At 40.0% G+C, this 19,884-nt stretch overlaps 1 protein-coding gene across 3 annotated transcripts in view; it reads left to right on the forward strand.

Moving 5' to 3' along the window:
- The window catches only part of LOC135203006 (uncharacterized), a 158,574-nt gene that overhangs the window by 135,438 nt on the left and 3,252 nt on the right, over positions 1-19,884 (forward strand). The gene's annotated exons all lie outside the window — the stretch shown is intronic.

Here is a 19,884-nt window from a genome sequence, read left to right on the forward strand (position 1 = left end):
CTCCAATCATTTACCTTAATTTTGCAACTAATTGGAAGTCTCTAGCACAATATTTCGATTTATGGTGAATTTATGAAAAAACTTTTTCCTTACGTCCGCGCGGTAACTCTTCCGAAAAAAATCATACATGCGATTGTGGTAATGTTTGCACCATTTTAAAATTAGCCGTATATAAAGTTTTATATATGGAAATGTGCGCAATTTCATACACAAAATATAACTAAAACACCCCTGTAGCTTTTATCAGTTTTGAGATATTTTCATATAAATAACGATAATTGCCAAAATTTCAACCTTCGGTCAACTTTGACTCTACCGAAATGGTCAAAAAACGCAATTGTAAGCTAGAACGCTTACATTCTAGTAATATTCAAGCATTTACCTTCATTTTGCAACAAATTGCAAGTCTCTAGCACAATATTTTTGATTTATGGTGAATTTATGAAAAAAATAAAATTTTCTTTGTCCGGTCCAGTGCGGTAACTTCCGAAAAATCATACGTGCGATTGTGGTAATGTTTGCACCATTTTAAATTAGCCGTTACATAAAGTTTTATATATGAAAATGTGCGCAATTTCATGTAGAATACATCTAAAAATAATTGAAGGTTGTAGCTTTTCTCATTTTTGAAATATTTGCATATAAATCACGATAATAGAAAAAAAAACCACGTTCGGTCAAACTTTGACTCTACCGAAATGGCGAAAAACGCAATTGGTAAGCTAAAACTCTTACAGTCTAGTAATATTCAGTCATTTATCTTCATCTTGAAACAAATTCAAACTCTTCTAGCAAAATATTTAGATTTATGGTGAATTTAAAAAAAAATCTTTCCTTCCCTCCGCGCGCGGATTCTCCGCCACAAATCTCCGAAATGCGTACGTCCCATTCTCGGAATATTTGCTCCGTTTCATATTAGGCATTTCATAGAGTTTTATATATGAAAATGTGCGCAATTTTATGTAGAATAAAACGTAAAATATTTGAAGGTTGTAGCTTTTCTTATTTCCGAAATAATTGCATATAAAAATATATATATATATATATATAAAAAATTCAACATTCGGTCAACTTTAACTCGTCAGATATGGTCGAAAACTGCAATTGTAAGCTAATACTCTTACAGTATAGTAATATTCAATCATTTGTCTTCATTTTGAAAGAAATTGGAAGTCTCTAGGACAATATTTAGATTTATGGTGAATTTTTGAAAAAAAATATTTGTTTACGTCCACACGTTACAAATTCATTCATTATTTTGTGATAATATTTTTTCTGTGTTGCTTTTATCATTTTACAATGTGTTATATACCAAGATGATCGCAATTTAGTGTACATTACAACAAAAAAAAAGTAACTTGTTACCTTTAACCGTTTTGCGCACAGCACGATTTGAATACAATTATATATGAAATTTCATTTTGGCGCTATCATATATTGCATTATTTATATATGATAATGATAATTTTTTTCATCTCTGATGGTTGCATACTAAACTTCAGGCAATGACAAAAAAAGGAGCCAAAAATGAACTCTTAATCTTGAAAACTAAGCGCGCTGTGATTTTTTGAAAAAAAGATTTTTTCCGCTTCTGCGCTCACTCCGAAACCCCTCCGGCACACAGGAGACAATTTTTTATTTACCGCTCCGGCGTAACAGGGTTAAGAAATTTTGATTTTCTTGTAAATGCGATAATGGAAGTAGGTTCCTCTTTCAGATTATTCGTAGAGTAAGTTCAGTGTGTAGTGATAGTGTAGTGCTTTCTGAGGAGGTGGCTGTTTATCCCACTGGTACGCTTAGACAAAGGTCCCTGTCCTGCTCCTCTGCACTGGGGAGAAGACATACTGGAGGTCCAAGGGGGGGCCAGTGGGGTTTGCCCACGAGCAGTCATTCCCTCTGTCGAGCCTGCTGATCCACCCCAGGTGTCAGAGCACCATTGGAAAGGAGTCTCTTTTAGTGCCAACCATTTGTCATCAGACTTAAAAGACTCTTCTCCATGAAGGAGGCGCCAGCGATGGTGCTTGTCAGTATCTCGTACTTTGAAGAGGCATGCAGCACCTGCCTGATGTTTCTCCTCTCCCTGTGAAGAAGTACAGGGAAGTCAGCACTAGCTGGCAGCCTTCATGCAGTTTTCAGCCAAGACTGTCCATGGACAAGTCAGTTCATTGTCCCAAGACTTAGGATAGCCCAGAGTCCATCTCTGGTCTTGATTGTCGAGATTTTTGAAGTTTCTCGTAAACACATGGCTCGTTCCCCCAAGCACCCTTCGACTTTGAGACAGTTGGCGCTCGCTGATGTCGTCCAAGTGCCCGCTTCTATTGTCCAGGTACCAGCAGCTGGTTTGGTATCCGTTGTCGTACTTTTGGCCCCAGCAGATGGATGTCAGGTGTAGAACGCCTGTCTACTTCTACTTCTTTTGCACAGGAAGATCCTTCTTTACCTCCTATCAACAGCATTTGAAAGACCTAATGGATATATTGTGCAAATGATGCATTGTCTCTTATCTCATATAAGGTGGAAGAAATGGACCAGGACTCGGCCCTTTCTCCGCCTACTCGTCTTTACTGAAGTTCTTCCTGACAAACTTCTCCGACTTCTTTGAACCTTTCTCCTGCTTCTCCAGGATTGACTTTTCCTTGACTTTTTCCTTATGGGGAGAAAGCTGTCTGACAGCCTAGGTCTTCCCAAGCTTGTTTTGTCGTCCTCCTCAAAGAAGGTGCTTCGGGAAATGGATGAGTGGAGCAAGGGAAAGGCTCTTTTGCTTTTCCATCTTCCTAACTGATTAAAAAGAAATGCATATAGATTCTACTCTACAGGAAAAACTCTTTCCTTGGGAGTTTCTGCCTCCTCCCAAGGAGACTTCTCAGGCTTAGTAGATATTTCAAGAAGTTCAGTTTTCTCATCAGCCAAAACCTATTTTTCTTCCTCTGAGATGGACCATCTTGTCAAGAACTTGTTCAAGGTTTTATAGTTATTGAGTTTTCTCAATTGGACCGTGGGAGCGTTAGCCAGAAAGATCGATGACTGCCTAGCTCTTGCAGAGGAATTTTTGTTGGACTGGCTAGGAGTATTGTTGTGTACTGAAAAGCATTGAGGGATGGTTCTGACAAGCTGGCTTCCCTCTTCTCCAAGTCTCTGGATAAGTCCCATCTTTTTCCTCAGTCTACGGTAAAAGATACCTTATTGGATTTGCAGGAGAAATCCATGACAGACTTGTTGGCGAAGTCTACTTGACAACTGAAGGAACCTGTCTCGACTGCAGCAAGATCATCTTTTCCTTTGGAGCCTCAGCATTTTTGGGGAGGAAAAGGTAAATTACAGTCTAAGACCAAGAACTAACTTACGACCTACCTACAATTCCAGCAACAATGTACTATCCACGGCAACCCCAAGAAGTGGTTTGCTTGTCCTCCATGCCCCAGTTGGTGCCAGGCTCTTTTTTTTTGGGGGGGGCGGCGGCAAATGGAGCCACATAGGAGCAGAACCCTGTGTAACCCAGCTTTTGAAAGAGGGATACATACTCAGTTCCTCTCATAGAGAAACCTCCGTTATCATCATCTTCAATAGCGTTAACAGCGTACTCGCAGGATCCAAAAGGTTTTTGGCTTTTTCCCAGGAAGTGGAAGCTCTTTAAGAAAGGTGCCTATAGAAGAAGATTAGACCACAAATCAGAAGGGTTTTACAGTCAGCGCTTCGTAGTCCCCAAGTCATTGGGGGGGGATGGAGACCACTTCTAGATGTTGGCACTTTAAACCTGTTTGTGGTGAAGGTGAAGTTTCATATGGAAACCAATGCCTCAGTCATGTCCTCTCTACAACAGGACAATTGGATGGGGACTCAGGATATGGAAGTTGCTTACTTCCACATCCTGATTCATCCAGATTCCAAAAAATTTCTTTGTGTTGTCTTTCAGGACATTTTTTTTCAATTTGGGGCCCTCTGCTATTGTCTTTAGACAGCCCCTCAAGTTTTTACGAGAGTTCTTGCTCCTCATGGGAAATGGCTACATTTTTAAGATATCATTGTGGCCCTCTGTCTCGACGATTGGCCTCTGCTCTCCTTCAGAGTCGAAGTGCACGAAAGACTTAAACTAAGACTATTGACTCAAGAATTGAGGATTTTGATCAACGAGAAGGCATCACAATTAGTCCCGACTCAGAAGATTCTTTATTTGGGCATGATTCTGGACTCTTGGACTTTTCAGGTTTTTCTCTCGCTCGACTTTGGTGGAGACTTGTAAGACTCAGAATACTTCATATGTGGCCTCTTCAATTTTATCTGTAAGTGTCACAGTGGGGGAAAACACAATCGGAATCCTTTGTTTTTCACATCTGTCCAGAGGTCAAAGCAGACCTGAAGTGGTGGTTGTGTGTAGGAAAACTTCAGGAAGGGAAGTTCCTTTGACCTTGAATCTTGGATCGGGCAGCCTTCTGGGAAGTCGGAAGGTGTCAGGACTATGGCCAACAGATCAAAAAGCTCCTCATATAAATGTAAAGGAATTACTAGCAATTTTTTTCGGTCTCCAACACTTCTCTCGTCTAGTATCAGGGAGAATAGTGGCGGTGTATGTGAATAATGCAACATCTTTATCCTACATCTGGAAAGAAGGAGGAGAGAGATCTGCAAATTGTGGGGGGGGGGGGGGGGGGGGTCCACTGTATAACGAATCCTTGCACGGAATGCCGGAGTTGGTGCAGCAGGAGTGTTTGCCTGCCCCTCTCCCTGGTGCTTCCAAGAGTTCGACTCTGGGGGATTCTCCCTCGATCTCAAGTGTTCGGGATTCCTCTCCAACTCAAGTTCGTACATCTGCCACTCCCGTGACCATTCACGGATATGTTAATGAGTCATCTGTTGGAGGAGTGCGTAGTGATGTTCCTAGTGATGTAGTGAGTTCCTCTCGGGAGCCAGCGCGTGGACCCAGCCCAGACAGGTTAGTTGGTGTTTCGGGCTGTTTGGCTGCTGATCCTTCCGTTAATTTTGATGTGGAAGGTGCCTTAGAGGACCCTACACATTCTTCTCGTTGTCGGTCTCCGTTGCCGGAGCAGGAGAAGGGAGACACGCAAGAGTTTTTGTCTTCCTTTTCGGAAGTTGTCAATCTCATTCGTGGGTTCAACAATTTGGAAAGTAAGACTCGGCTTGGTCGTCTTACACCCCTTCTTGCTTGGAAGCCTTGGTGGGAGCTACGCAGGATCCCAAATCATCTCTTCAGCTTCCCTTGTCAGGGCACGTCCAGTCCGTCTTGCATAAGGTTGATGCCTCTGTTTCGGACAGGGACAGTTCGCTTTGCTCTAGGGGCTCTGCCAAGCTACTACCCCCGCCTCTCAGGAGACATAGGAAGTACTATGGTACGAACCTCATTCGCCTGAAGCTGGGATTGATTTTAGAGCAGGTGAGGTCGGTGGGCTTCGTCCTTGTCTCCACAAGATGCCTCAGCGTTGGAATCTACAGCAGCCTCTATGTTGCAGACGGTTTCTTGGCTGGACTACTGTTCTGTGGTCATTGCCAAGATAGCTTCTGACAGGTCCCCAGAATGGTTGGTTAGTGCATCTTTGCTTGCCAGTCTGTTGCAGTCCAGAGGCAAGGCGTTTTCATATATGGCTCACCTCAGTGTTAATTTATGGGCTAACCTTCTTCTGATTAGAGAGACACGGCTTTATCTGGGATGGAGAGATCAGTTGACACAGAGTCCTTGCTGGCATTGAGAAATGGAGATCTGTTGGAGTCCCAATTTTTGTTTCCTCGGACTGAGCTCAAATGCGATAGACTGACGCCAGGCTGACACCAAAGACAGACTGGTGCACCAGGCCATGTTTAAGTCGGAGTCTCGTCCCTGGAGACATCCGGCTCCTCCTCCTCCCCCTGTCCAGCAGCAGTCAAGAAGATTGTCGCCTGGTAGGCCGTCGAGGAGTTCGATTTTGGCAGGGTGTTCGGACCAACGTCCCTTTTTGCTCTCGTTCCTTTAAGCCAAGAAGGGGCCCAAGGGGCAGAGGTAAAGGGGGCCGTCAGTAGGTTAGGCACCTCTCCCTCTCCTGCGCCATGGGTGGGGGGTTGCCTGGGTGGCCATTGGGCCAACTGGCAGACTTATGGGGCGGAGAAGTGGGTGGTAGATGTCCTTCGCATGGGGTACCTACTGTCATTCGACTTCTCCCCTCCTCTGTCGGACAAGCCGCAGCTCAGGAAGGCATATCCTCCGGATTTTCTGACGTTCTTGGCTCTTCGGGAGGAAGTGCGGAAGATGCTGGACAAGGATGCGATAGAGAAAGTGGTGCGTCCGTCTCTGGGTTTTTACAGTCACATCTTCTTTGTGCCCAAGGCGTCGGGAGGATGGAAGACCTGTGATCGACTTATCAACCTTGAATCACTTCATCAGGAAGACACTGTTCAAGATGGAGATCCTGCGTTCGGTGTTGGCAGACGTCATCCGACGTCCAGGAAGTTCCTTTGCTTCTCTCTTGGGGACAAGGTCCTATGCTTCAGGCTGACAACAGCTCTTCAAAGTGTTCACAAGGGTCTTCTCTCTTGTGTCAAGTTGGGCCCATGATCAGGGGGTTTGTTTGCAGAGGTACCTCGACGATTGGTTGGTCTTGGCAGTTTCCAGGGAAAAGCTGCTGCAGGACAGGGATCGTCTACTTTGGTTCTGTCTGGAACTGGGCATCGTAGTCAACCAGGAAAAGTCTTGCCTCATACCCAGTCAAAGGATTCTGTACCTGGGCATGTTCATCGATACGACATTGGCAAAAGTTTTGCCGTTGAATCAGAGATTGGAGAAGTTGCGAGTGGTGGTGTGACTTCCTGTCGGAACCACATCAGTCAGCTCATCAGTGGCAGGTTCTTCTGGGAGTGTTATCTTCCCTGGAGAAGCTGGTCCCTTATGGGCGTCTTCATCTTCGGTCTCTGCAATGGAGACTAGGAGAATTCTGGTCTCCAGCAGGGGACTCACCCCGTTAAAGGTTCCTCTGTCTCTGGAAGTGAGAGAAGACCTTTAGTAGTTGGACGACCGGAATCTTTCAAAGGGTGTCCCTCTGCGTTTTCTTCCACTGGACTTCCTTCTGTTCTCAGATGCCTCCCTTGCAGGTTGGGGGGCTCGTTTAGGCGGCCTCATCGCTTCAGGTGTTTGGTGTTTGGAGGATAAACAGCAACATATCAACGTCTTGGAGTTGAAAGCAGCCTTCCTGGGTCTGAAGGAGTTTCGGGAGAAGGTAGGAGGTCATTCTGTCGTTCTCATGTCGGATAACACCCACGGTGGTAGCCTATGTGAACAAGCAGGGAGGCCTGGTTTCTCGTCAACTTCACGCCTTGACTGTCGAGGTTCACCAATGGGCAGTCATCAATTCGGTAGAGCTCTCAGCGAGGTATATCTCAGGCAAACTCAGTCGTCTGGATCAGATCCTAGGCACAGAGTGGTCCCTTCATCAAGTGGTAGCAGACCCATACTAGACCTTTTTGCAATTCTGTTCTGTGGTCCCAGATCCTTTAGCGTTAGCAGAGGACGCACTCCAACATCCCTGGGACAACCTAGAGGTGTATACCTTCCCTCCGTTTTGTTTGGTCCGTCAAGTTCTAAACAGGCTAATGAGTTCACAGGGTCTCAGGATGACTTTGGTAGCCCATCTGTGGCCTCAGGCGGAATGGTTCCCAGACCTGCTGTCGTCGTTGTCAGAGGTTCCGAGGGAAATTCCCCCCTTGGCGACATCTCCTGTGTCAGCCGCATGCAGAAAGGTTCCACCAGTCAGTAGAATACCTGTCTCTTCAAGGTTGGAGGCTATCAAGTATCTCCTCTGAGCGAGAGGCTTTTCTCAGAGAACAGTAGGGCTTATGTCCAGCAGTTTACCAAGGCAAATGGGCGATCTACTGTGATTGGTGTCGTAAACAGGGTTTTTCTCCACTCACAACCTCTATTCAGTGAATAGCAGACTTTTTAACCTTCCTCAGAGACGAGAAAAGTTTGTCCATTTCTGCCATTAGAGGCTACGGGGTGGCCCTGAGTTTGGTGTTATGCCTTAGAGGTATCGACGTCTCTTCCTGGGAACTTTCCATGCTAGTTAAGGGGTTTGAACAGTCGAGTTCTCCTAGGGAGCTCAAGCCTCCAATGTGGGATGTTTCCTTGGTTCTCAAGAGCTTCACCAGGGTTTGGGGGATCGGTGTCCTTCGAATTTGTCCCGGAATTCGTGGCCAAGACCCAAAATCCCTGTGCACGATGGCAGGTTCACTTCCTTTTCCATTCCATCACTGACTGACTTTGTGGGTGGTGATGCTCAAGAGCTTATGTTGTGCCTTATCCGGCCCCTGTGTTGTTATCTTAAAAGAACTTCGCACCTTAGACCAGGCTGCCGCAGACTTTTTGTTAGCACAGGCCGTACGAAGAAAGAGGTGTCTAAGAATACTATCTCTTTTTGGATACGGGAAGTGTCATGGTAATCGCTCTATAGTGAAGAATCATATATTAAAGGAAAGGAAAATGCATATTCTTCGAGTAGGTCTGCAGCAAGGAGGCATTCCCGCACGTGTTGGAGGCGTCTTTCTGATGATTGTTCAAGAATCCCTTGGTGTGTTGTGGAACTCCAGCACGTGGGGCGTTGTCAGAAACGCCGCGTATTATGATGTAACATTTTGTCTAGATCCTTCTAAAAAGCTCCTGTCGAGAGACGATGACGTTCGCTGGTTAACCCTTTAACGCCGATTGGACGTAATAAACGTCGATATAAATTGTCTGTTGGGTGCCAATTGGACGTATGGTACGTCGATATAAATTGTCTGTTGGGTGCCAATTGGACGTATGGTACGTCGATATAAAAAAGTTTTTTTAAAAACTCGCAGAAAAATAGTTAATAGGTCTACTAGGCGAAAACTTTTGAATCACACGCCTTGGGGGATGCTGGGAGCTCATGGATCAAGGCGTTGTTTTGTTTACAATCGTTACCCAGGCCCGCAAGCCCGAATTTTTTTCTTCTAGCACTAAAAAGAATCGGCGACACATCTCGGAAATTATTTCGTCGAGTATTATATATGAAACAAAATGTGCGCAATTTCATGGAGAATACAACTAAAACAACTCATGGTTGTAGCTCTATTCAGTTTTGAAATCATTTTTCATTAAACTACGATATGTGCCAAAATTTCAACCTTCAGTCAACTTTCACTACCGAAATGGTCGAAAAACGCAATTGTAAGCTAAAACTCTTATATTCTAGTAATATTCAATCATTTACCTTCATTTTGCAACAATTGGAAGTCTCTAGCACAATATTTTGATTTATGGTGAATTTATGAAAAAAAAAACATTTTCCTTACATCCGTGCGGTAACTCTTCCGAAAAAATCATAAATTTTTTCGTCCGATTGTTGTAATGTTTGCACCATTTTAAATTAGCTGTTACATAAAGTTTTATATATGAAAATGTGCACAATTTCTTGTAGAATACAACTAAAAACAACTCATCGTTGTAGCTTTTATCACTTTTGAAATATTTTCATATACATAACAAAACATTTTCCTTACGTCCGCGCGGTAACTCTTCCGAAAAAATCATAATTTTTTGTCCGATTGTCGTAATGTTTGCACCATTTTAAATTAGCCGTTACATAAAGTTTTATATATGAAAATGTACGCGCACCATTTTAAATTAGCCGTTACATAAAGTTTTATATATGAAAATGTGTGCAATTTCATGTAGTATACAACAAAAAACAACTCATGGTTGTAGCTTTTATCAGTTTTGAAATATTTTTATATACATAACGATAAGTGCCAAAATTTCAACCTTCTGTCAACTTTGACTCTACCGAAATAGTCGAAAAATGCAATTGTAAGCTACAACACTTACATTCTAGTAATATTCAATCATTTACCTTTATTTTGCAACAAATTGGAAGTCTCTAGCACAATATTTCGATTTATGGTGAATTTATGAAAAAAAAAAAAAAAACTTATTCCTTACATCCGCGTGGTAACTTCCGAAAAAATCATAAATTTTTTCTTCCGATTGTCGTAATGTTTGCACCATTTTAAATTAGCCGTTACATAAAGTTTTAATATGAAAATGTGTGCAATTTCATGTAGAATACAACAAAAACAACTCATGGTTGTAGCTTTTATCAGTTTTGAAATATTTTCATATACATAACAATAAATAGAAAAAATTCGTCCTTCGGTCAACTTTAATTAACTCGACCGAAATGGTCGAAAACTGCAATTGTAAGCTACAACACTTACAGTCTAGTAATATTCAATCAATTACCTTCATTTTGCAACAAATTGGAGTCTCTAGCACAATATTTCAATTTATGGTGAATTTATTAATTAAACTTTTTCCTTACGTCCGCGCGGTAACTTTTCCGATAAAAATCAAATTTTTTCGTCCGATTGTCGTAATGTTTGCACCATTTTAAATTAGCCGTTTCATAAAGTTTTAAATATGAAAATGTGCAAATATTTTGATATACATAATGATAAATAGAAAATATTCGTCCTTCGGTCAAATTTAACTCGACCGAAATGGTTGAAAACTGCAATTGTAAGCTACAACACTTGCAGTCTAGTAATATTCAATCAGTTACCTTCATTTTGCAACAAACGGGAAGTCTCTAGCACTATTTTGATTTATGGTGAATTTTTGAAAAAATACTTTTTTTACATCCCTGCGTTACGAATTCATGCATCATTTTGTGATAATATTTTCTCTGTGTTGCCTTGATCATTTTACAATGTGTTATATACCAAAATGATTGCAATTTAGTGTAAAATTCAATGGAAAAATATGAACTCATTATCTTTAACTGTTTTGCTCACAACGCGTTTTGTATGCAATTATATATGAAAATTGTTTCCGCGCTGTCATGTATCCCAATATATATATATGATAATGGTATTTTTTTCATTTCTGATGGTTGCATACTAAACTTCAGGCAATGACAAAAAAAGGAGCCAAAAATGAACTCTTAATCTTGAAAACTAAGCGTGCTTTGATTTGTGAAAAAAAACATTTTTTCCACTTCGGCGCTCACTCGCGAACACCGCCGGCATACAGGAGACAGTTTTTAAAATACCGCTTCGGCATTTAAGGGTTAAGTCCGCCCTTATCAGCCCCGCCCCAAGATCGGCGTATATATATATATATATATATTATATATATATATATATATATATATATATATATATATATATATATATATATATATATATATATATATGACCCTCAGGAGGCAGAAATCAGATCATCAGAGATAAGAGAAGGAAGAGACAAAGGATAAGAGCGGAAGAGGGTGCATGAGAAAGAGTGTGAACAGAAACAATTAAAGTCCACAGTTTGTAGTCAAAGAGAGAGAGAGAGAGAGAGAGAGAGAGAGAGAGAGAGAGAGAGATCCCGATGTCGAGTAACCCTTTTAGAGAAGAAACATCCTACAAGTGGTTTCAAGGAGTTAAGCCGCCTGAAGTTTCTACTGGCCCCTTTTGTGAAGCCCTCGCTTCGAGCTCTGATTGCAACAGCTGCAAAACTGGCCAGCAAGTATTTCATTACCGCACCGTTTTCCCCTTTTTACATATTGTCAGATTTAACTTTATGTAAATAGGAGAAACCATTCTGCTTTTATCTTTGTTATTAAGCTTCTAAATAAAATTCTGTTCTGTTTTGAGTTTCTTTCTATATTTTTATCCCGAGTTTCAGTTGTTGGTGTTGAATCCTTTATGTTTATTATAATAAAGATCTCTGTCCGTAACAGGAAGCCATCAGACAGGCATACCTGACTCTTGATGATTCCTTCACCACATTTTCATATATAATACTTTATGTAACAGATAATTTAAAACGGTGCAAAAGTTATGTCAAAGTGACGAAATAATTTTTGAGATGTGTCACTGATACTTTTTAGTGCGATAAGAAAGAAATTCGCGCTTGCGCGCCTGCGTAACGATTGTAAACAAAACAACGCCTTGATCCGTGAACTCCCAGCATCCCCCAAGGCGTGTGATTCAAAAGTTTTCGGCTGGTAGGCCTATAAGTATTTTTCCGCGAATTTTTTAAAAAACTTTTTTGAGTCTACGTATGGTACGTCCATTCGGCAATCGGGGGAGATTTTGACTCGAGGTTTAATACGTCCATTCGGCGTTTAAGGGTTAATGAGGTGACTTGGGACATCTCCAAACCGCATATGATTTTCGCCTCTGACCTTCGGTTTTGTGACGCCAGGGCAATTTATCCCGAAAATAACCATTTTTCAAATTCTTTCTCCTCCCTTGATATTTAATATTAAGACCTGGGATTACTACCATATATAGACCTGATGTAGACCTCCAATCAAATGGAGAGTTTTTTTTCTAAAAGTCATTTTTTTGCTAGATATGAATTTTTCAATAGGGTAAAAAAATAAACCCTATAAATCATGAGAAAAAAATTTATAAAAAAAAAGACGAAACAAAAATTGGAAAAAAGGGCTCTATTTGATTGTTCTATAATGTCTTTCTGAGTTATATACCAAATTCCAATGTTATAGCTTTAAAACTAAGTGAGGAGATAGATTTTGAAGGTCAATAAGTATAGTTTTGAGATACGGGCGTTTAAAGTTTTCCTTCGTATTTCTATAAAGACAATGTTAACCCTTAAACGCCGACTGGACGTATTTTACGTCGACATTTTTTGTCTCTTGGGTGCCGACTGGACGTATTTTACGTCGACATACAAAAGTTTTTTTAAAAATTCGCGGAAAAATACTTTTAGGCCTACCAGCCGAAAACTCTTGAATCACGCCCCTTGGGGGATGCTGGGAGTTCACGGATCAAGGTGTTGTTTTGTTTACAATCATTACGCAGGCGCGCAAGCGCGAATTTCTTTCTTGCCGCACTAAAAAGTATCTGTGACACATCTCGGAAATTATTTCGTCACTTTGACATAATTTTTGTACCATTTTAAATTAGCCGTTACATGGATTATTATATATGAAAATGTGTGCATTTTTATGTAGAATACAACACAAAAAAATACTCATGGTTGTAGCTTTTATCAGTTTAGAGATATTTTCATATAAATAACGATAAGTGCCAAAATTTCAACCTTCGGTCAACTTTGACTCTACCGAAATGGTCGAAAAACGCAATTGTAAGCTAAAACGCTTATATTGTAGTAATATTCAACTATTTACCTTAATTTTGCAACAAATTGGAAGTCTCTAGCACAATATTTCGATTTATGGTGAATTTATGAAAAAAAAATTTCCTTATGTCCGTGCGGTAACTCTTCCAAAAAAAGTCATACATGCGATTGTGGTAATGTTTGCACAATTTTAAATTAACCGTTACATAAAGTTTTATATATGAAAATGTGCGCAATTTCATCCACAACACAACTAAAAACAACCCATGGTTGTAGCTTTTATCAATTTTGAAATATTTTCATATATAAAAAATAAGTGACAAATTTTCAACCTTTGGTCAACTTTGACTCTACCGAAATGGTCGAAAAACACAATTGTAAGCTAAAACGCTTATATTCTAGTAATATTCAAGCATTTACCTTCATTTTGCAACAAATTGGAAGTCTCTAGCACAATATTTCAATTTATGGTGAATTTATGAAAAAAATAACATTTTCTTTACGTCCGCGCGGTAACTCTTCCGAAAAAATCATACGTGCGATTGTGGTAATGTTTGCACCATTTTAAATTAGCCGTTACATAAAGTTTTATATATGAAAATGTGCGCAATTTCATGTAGAATACAAAATAAAAAAAATTGAAGGTTGTAGCTTTTCTCATTTTTGAAATATTTGCATATAAATCACGATAAATAGAAAAAAAACTACGTTCGGTCAACTTTGACTCTATCGAAATGGTCGAAAACGCAATTGTAAGCTAAAACTCTTACAGTCTAGTAATATTCAGTCATTTATCTTCCTCTTGAAACAAATTCGAAGTCTCTAGCACAATATTTAGATTTATGGTGAATTAAAAAAAAAAAAAAAAAATTCCTTCCCTCCGCGCGCTGATTCTCGGCCACAAATCTCCGAAATGCGTACGTACCAGACTCGGAATATTTGCTCCGTTTCATATTACGCATTTCATAGAGTTTTATATATGAAAATGTGCGCAATTTCATGTAGAATAAAAAGAAAAATATTTGAAGATTGTAGCTTTTCCTATTTCCGAAATAATTGCATATAAAAAAAATATATATATAAAAATTCGACATTCGGTCAACTTTAACTCGTCAGATATGGTCGAAAACTGCATTTGTAAGCTAATACTCTTACAGTATAGTAATATTCAATCATTTGTCTTCATTTTGAAAGAAATTGGAAGTCTCTAGGACAATATTTAGATTTATGGTGAATTTTTGAAAAAAATATTTGTTTACGTCAGAGCGTTACGAATTCATGCATTATTTTGTGATAATATTTTCTCTATGTTGCTTTTATCGTTTTACAATGTGTTATATACCAAAATGATCGCAATTTAGTGTATATTACAACGAAAAAAAAAGGTAACTTGTTACCTTTAACCGTTTTGCGCACAGCGCGATTTGAATACAATTATATATGAAATTTCATTTTTGCGCTATCATATATTGCATTATTTATATATGATAATGATAATTTTTTTCATTTCTGATGGTTGCATACTAAACTTCAGGCAATGACAAAAAAAGGAGCCAAAAATGAACTCTTAATCTTGAAAACTAAGCGCGCTGTGAATTTTTGATAAAAATATTTTTTCCGCTTCCGCGCTCACTCTGAAACACCTCCGGCACACGGGAGACATTTTTTTTTTTTCACGCTTCGGCGTTTAAGGGTTAATAAATAATGATTATTATGAATGTATATTTCTCTTTTGTGTATTAATAAACCAAAACTATTTTATTTATCATAATTTAATCATAAATGATGATCCCTTTGCTCATATATCGTAGCCTGGGGCACTGCTTGAGGCAAGATGGGGCACTCCTTCCTACAGCGAATTTTCTTCTGTATGTTAGCGAGATGTTCTCCTTGTATTTTCCTCTTTGGCATGATGACATTCTTGCCGAAACAAAGATAGACAAATGTAAATGCAAGAGAATGTCAGTGGTGAAACTCGAAGGTCTACTCTTTTTACAAAGACAATTTAAAAAATCATGATTACAGTGGACCCCCTGTATTCGCGTTCTCCGGATTCGTGGACTCACTCATTCGCGGATTTCTCTCGGGAACGTTTCCCTGCATTATTCGCGGAAAATTCGCGCATTCGCGGTATTTTTCTATGAGAAATATCCACAAATTCCTGGTTTTTGTTATCAATTTCATCATAAAATGCACTTTTTGTGATAAAACTATTAAAAAAACCAAGTATGAAAATTTTTAGTGGTTTTTCTTAAGTTTTAACTAACAAATTAGGCTGTTTTTAGCGTTTTTATAGGGGTTCCAAACATTCGAGGATTCTAACTATTCGCGGGGGTGTCTGGTACGCATCCCCCACGAATACGGGGTGACCACTGTATTATGAATTTCATATTCCATTTTGGGTAAAAAACCAAAACTATGTTATTTATCATAAATGAAGATCTCTTTGCTCAAAGATTGTAGCCTTGGGCACAGTGTGACGTGTGCTGTCAGGCAATGAGGGGGCGTTACTAAGCAACCCTCCCCCTCTCTCTTCACTAACTACGCGTATATTATGATATTCTGTAATAATACTTGAGCAATTTTTCTTCGTCTGTATGTTAGCGAGATGTTTTCCTTGTCTTTTCCTCATTGGCATGATGAACTTCTTGCCGAAACATACATAAACGTACGTAAAAGCAAGCGAATGTCACGAGGTGAAACTCAAACGCGTTATCTACTTGAAGTCTGTGGTCGCACTGATTCATGGTTGAACCAGATACACGCCTCTGCGAGCCACGGAATCTCTACAGATGCCATTTCTCACAATTTCTTTGCCAATAATTATCAAAATTTACGATAACAGAAGAAATATTGCATTTTCTTGTACGGATGAATGTTTTAGGCTTATTGAGTTATGTTTACTAATTACCCTGTAACTACGAAAGTAAGAGGAATTTTGATGAAATATTTCGTATACATATTCTCAATTGCCATATGAAGCTCCTTGAATTTTTTCATGACTTTGCATTTTTCGACCTATACCACCATATATAGGGGTTCCGGCCGGCCCCCTTAAGATGATTGTGTGGATGAGAGAATGAGTGAGTTGGCTGGTCTCCTCCTTTCTATTGTACCTTTCCTTCTTCCTTCGGGCGGGTTAAGGAATAGACACGTCATTCGCTGGACTGGTCTGATACAGGTGAGTAAGGTAGTCATAATAATAGTACAAACCCTGATGTATTGGTTTGCTATAGGAGAGTTTCTCTTTGGATCCCTAACAATGATTCTCCCATACGTATATCATTGTTCATCACTCAGGGTCTGAGTGGTTAGATATCAATTTATCTAGCTTCTCAACAGGCTTCAGTCCTTCTCCAGAAGTCATTTCTTCTGGAAGCTGGACTGGTGGGTAGGCCCCCAGCCGGTTTAGGATGTCTTTTTACCTCCCCCCCTCCAAGTATGAGTCTATCCTATTGTTAAGACATCCCGAGTTGGGAAAGACTGATGCAGTGGCGTAGGTGCGTGGTTCTTGACTACTTTTCACACAATCTACGCATCATTGCCAGATATCACAAGATTCCTTGCTTTTATTTGCTTTTTAACTGGATCCAGGTAGGCACTAGAAATTTTCCTATTGTTAAGACCTCAGGTTTGTAGCTATGAAAAATACAATTTGTCTTAGAAAATTTGTCATTTTGCTCTCCAGTCCTGGACCCTTTTGCATGGTCGACAGATGTGATGTTGTTAAACTGTTCGGAACTGGACGTTCCCCCTGTTTGAAATGATCAGGGAGGTCATCAAGTTTTCAGCTCGTGAAAATATGTCCAATGTTGTCCATGACACTAATGACTCCGTTCTGGCCAAGGAAGGAGTGGTCACTTCTTAAACAGCTGCACTTCAACAGATTTCGCAAAGGATTGTCCGCTCTAGCTCTGGCAGGCTTCAGACTGTCAGGAAGTTTGTGAGAGCAGAAAGCTTTTCAAAGCAGGCGGCGGAAGCCATTTCTAAATGTCGACGAGCTTCCACTAACAGGCTCTACTAGTCAAAGGGGGCAGTATTCAGGAACCGGAATAGAAGAAATAACGTCTCTTCTTCTGAGACCTCTAGTGCAGGTCACAGATTTTTTTACTCTTCCTGAAGACCCCAAGGAAGTTGTCTCCTTCGACTATTAAGGGATATAGATTGATGTTGAGCTCAGATTTTAGACACAGAGGCCTTAATCATCACTCGGACCACGAAATAAGCAGCCTCATTTAAATCCTTCGAGACATCCAAGCTGAAGAACCCTGGTGTGTGTAGTATCGTGGAATCTCGACATGGTGCTGAAGTGGCTTTTGGGTCCCACCTTTGAGCCCCTTCGTCCAGCTTCACTTAAATATGTCAACAGGAAGACACTATGGTGGTGTTAGCGACTGCAAAATGGGTAAGCGAGTTGCAAGCTATATGCTCCTTATCCCTGAGATTTCTCGCAAAAAATGAGGATTTTTCCAGACTTAGGCCTCGCTCGTTCACCATGAAGAGCCTAACGGACATACATACTCGGCATGGATGAAGAAGAAAGGCATTTAGGTCCAATCAGAGCTCTTCAATACTACATATCCAAAGAACAAAGAAGACCCGAGGATCAGCAAATTATCTCTGGTGTTCAGTGAAATCCCCAGTCTCGTGCGGTGTCAAAGAATGCTATTTCCTTCTTTTTGAGAAGTGTAATTATGGAGTCACACTCTCAGCTTCAGGAGGATATTCTTCCCTCCTTCAAGTTGAAGGCAAAATCAGAGCATTCACCACTTCGCTTGCCTACAGACACAACCTATCATTGGAAACGATTATGCAAGCTACATTTTGGAGGTGTAAATCAGTGTCCACGTTACACCACCTCGAGTTAAAAATATGGTGTTAGAAAATTGTTGTACTTTTAGGTCCTTTGTAAAAATATGGTGTTAGAAAATTGTTGTACTTTTAGGTCCTTTGTCAGTAATTGGCAGTGTTTGGTGAGGAGGCATAGGGAGTTAGTCTATTCCTATTCTGTCCCCTCACCTCAGTGTAGGGTATTGAGTTTTTGGGAAACCAGGGGGGTACTTGGTACCCAGAGGACCCACCAATCCTTTAGTAGTTTCTGGTATATGCCCAGGGCAAGGGCACTTTTTTTTTTTAATCTTCGTTGAGTCATTCGGTGTACTTCCATGACAAAGATCCTACTCAGTAAGGGCTATCCTTGGCCGAGCTGCCATGCCATCTACAGGTTATCGGAGTACCTACCAGAGTCAATAATCAACTGCTGTGCACTCTTACCAGGTAAGGTACCATGAGTATTGTCTCAAAACTTACAACTATCTATTTTGAGTCATTGCTGTTAATAATGTCTTAACTTAGATCTAGTCCATAATTTCCTTCTTCAATATGGAATCAGCTATTTATAATTGCTTGGTAAGTCAAATAAAATCAAATTTACATATTTGAATTTTTGACTGCTGTGGTATGAAGCTTGCAGATATTTATAATTGCTTGTAAGTATCTGTAAAATTTCATTTTATTATAAAAATATCATTTTTTAGTTGTAAATCTGTGTTTAGATGAATTATCATTATTTAAAGCTTATCACAGTATCAATCAAAAGTTGCACAGCTAGACTCAGCTTGTGCAAAGGATTTTTTTTTGTATTAGAAATGAAATCAAACGGTAAACGTAAAGAAGTCAGTTGGAAGAAACCAGGGAAACACATGAAAAGAGTCAAGGCTGGAAGCAGTGGAGTTAGGGCTGAAGGGACATATTGAGAACCCTCAGTATTGTAGAACTGAAGGAGTGAATGGTCAGAACAAAGTTATTTGCTCGTCTGTAGGAGAGTTAAAAACTTGAATATAGTCTGTTGGTTACAGTATATATTACTAATGAATCTGTACAGAAATATATCTACTTGGCTGGAAACCATGTGCTGTGCAGTACGTTAATGTACATTTCCTTTGGTCTTTGCTGTTTTTCTCTGTCATTTACTACTACTGGTTTGTTCCCTTTGGTTTCTTCCCACCTACATAGCAGCCCAGCTCTAAACTATACTTTTCTGTAACTTGTACCTTTGACTTGATAACAAATACTTTTTTGGCGAGTCCCATGCAATTCACAAGATGTGACCCGTTAGTTTCACATATTACAATGTTGTTTATGTTTGATAGACTTAGGAAACCACAGTTCTCTGATTTAATTTTTGATACACAGTAGACATTTTATTTAGTCACTGAAAATCTTAGGCCCTAGTATTAGGTTTTTAATTACATTACTTCATAGCATAAGCAAGGCAGACTGTATTGTTCTGTAAACTCCTAGCAAAGAAATCTGTTGGGGTGTTGCTGTCGCACACCTCACATGGTGCACTGTAGACTTTACTTAAGGTTCTTTGTAGCATCCCTTCAGCTTGTAGCTGCAACCCCTTTCATTCCTGTTATTGTACCTCTTCATATTCTCTCTTCCGTCTTACTTTCCACCCTTCTGAACAGTTGTCGCATTGTGCAAATGTTGAGTTTGCCTCCTGTTACACCTGTAAAACCTTTTTACCCTCAATTTCCCTTTCAGTGCTGAATGGCCTCATAGATCCCAGCATTGGGCCTTTTGACGTAAATTTATATTCCATTCCATTGCTAGCTAAGAAATAAATACAACTTATTATAACTTTCCATACTTAAAGAGGCAAGTCATTTGCTTTCTTGGAGATGTAACCCACCCTTTTTTTCATTTTTTCCTTTCTTTCTTGTGATCCTAGGGTAGTTAAGATCACTGGGTTGCCCATTCAAAGTGAGTAAAAAAGGATTCTAGTATTTGTCAAA

Source organism: Macrobrachium nipponense, chromosome 33, assembly GCF_015104395.2.
Source record: "Macrobrachium nipponense isolate FS-2020 chromosome 33, ASM1510439v2, whole genome shotgun sequence".
Lineage (NCBI taxonomy): Eukaryota > Metazoa > Arthropoda > Malacostraca > Decapoda > Palaemonidae > Macrobrachium > Macrobrachium nipponense.